General features: G+C 38.9%; 1 protein-coding gene across 3 annotated transcripts in view; it reads right to left on the bottom strand.

The window, feature by feature from the left end:
• CCSER2 (coiled-coil serine-rich protein 2) overlaps positions 1 to 1,756 on the bottom strand; it is a 232,918-nt gene that overhangs the window by 213,004 nt on the left and 18,158 nt on the right. For 2 of the 3 annotated variants that reach the window (XM_005871119.2, XM_005871121.2), the window contains exon 1: positions 680 to 698. The exons of the other annotated variant lie outside the window; for it this stretch is intronic. The gene's annotated coding sequence lies outside the window, so the exon portion shown is untranslated. Of the gene's footprint in view, positions 1 to 679; positions 699 to 1,756 lie in introns of those variants that run through there. 3 annotated transcript variants of the gene reach the window in all.

Here is a 1,756-nt window from a genome sequence, read left to right as displayed (position 1 = left end):
TGGGGAGTGAGGGCGGAGGGTGGGGTGGGAGCTGGAAGGAGGGGAGTTATGGGGGGAAAAAAGAGGAACAAATGTAATAATCTGAACAATAAAGATTTAATAAAAAAAATAAAAATAAATAAATAAAAAATAAAATAAAATAGGAATAAAAAAATAAAAGAAAAAGGGCCAGAAGGTTGAGAACCACTGCATTAGACGATGTAGAGGCACAGTGATTATGTTACCACATCTGTAGCATTAGTACATTAGGCCAATATCTTCCAGGAACATAAATAATGATATCAGGAATCTCTCCTGGGTATTAACTGACAGCTAAATAGCATCTCTTCAGAGTACTACTCAAATAGATTAGTTTACAATTCCCAATAGCAAAGACCTCATTTCTGCCTATTCAGTCTCAAGATCTTCCTATAGTTAACTGCTCCTAACTGATATTTGACTACCAAGCACCAAGTATTACTTTCAAACTTTTAATCTTTTTTTCTAGCTCATTAAGAAAATGTCCTATTAGATCATTTCTGGCACTTAACCCAGCCAGACTTCTATTTCTATACATCTTTTCTTGCTTTTCCCCTCTAATCCTTATAAATCATACTCTTAATCCTTAAGCAAATTTCTTATAAAAAGCATAAAATATTTACTAACAATGTCACCTAATAAAAATGTTTAGGAAATTGACCTTTAATGGATAAACAGGGATTAGTGGTGTGGCACCCAAAACTATTTTGCCTTTGGAATTCCTACATAATATAACCAACATACAAGCATGTCAAACTTATTTGCAATGTCCAGGACCAAGCAGAAGGGGCTTTTTACAATGCTCTGCTCAGGATATTAGAACCTGGCTCGTAAGAAATAGTGAAGGGAATGGAGAGGAAATAGCTCCATCAGCAGGACTTGACAGCTAATGGAAAATGAGGAATACGAGACAGAAGTCAAGATGATTCCTGGGTTTATAATTTAGGTAACTGAGTGACTGGCAGCATCAATAATCAAAATGGAAAAATCAGATGAATGGAAAAAACCATGTACTTAATTTTTGATGTTCTAAGTTTCAAGTTTTCTTTATACATAATTTAATTGATTTCAGAGAGGAAGGGTTTTCTTTATATATATTTTAATTGATTTCAGAGAGGAAGGGAGAGGGAAAGAGAGATAGAAACATCAATGATGACAATCATTTATCAGCTGCTTCTTGCATACCCCCTACTGGGGACCAACCCTGCAACCCAGGCATGTGCCCTGACTGGGAATTGAATAGTGACCTCTTGGTTCATAGGTCGATGCTCAACCACTGAGCAACACTGGCTAAGCACAGATTTTCTACTAGACAATCAGATGGGCATTCTAAGTAGCAAACCTAAGGACTAGAAGTGCTCACCAGAAAGATGGGCTGAGGAAATGAACACAGAAAGGAAATCATGAAAAACATGTGTTCAAGAAAGCATGGCAGAATGAAGAAAAAAACAGAAGTCAGCCTGAAACCTCAGGAAGCATGAACATTGAGGGATAGGAGTCAGTAAAGACAGCTGAGAAAGAATCAATGCTAATAATAGAGGAATATGCAAATTGTCTGGGACACCATCATAGTGACAGTAACGACCATACAGCAGGTTGCGTGGGGCAACCAGGCTGGCAGGGGGGTTAGTGAGGGACGACCAAATGACTGAAAAGCAGGCTGCGTGGGGCACCAGACCAGGCAGGAGGGTTAGTGAGGGACGACCAAATGACTGAACAAGCAGGCTGCGTGGGGCGA

This window comes from Myotis brandtii, unplaced genomic scaffold (genome assembly GCF_000412655.1).
Source record: "Myotis brandtii unplaced genomic scaffold, ASM41265v1 scaffold33, whole genome shotgun sequence".
NCBI lineage: Eukaryota > Metazoa > Chordata > Mammalia > Chiroptera > Vespertilionidae > Myotis > Myotis brandtii.
This window is presented reverse-complemented; position numbering and strand designations above follow the sequence as displayed.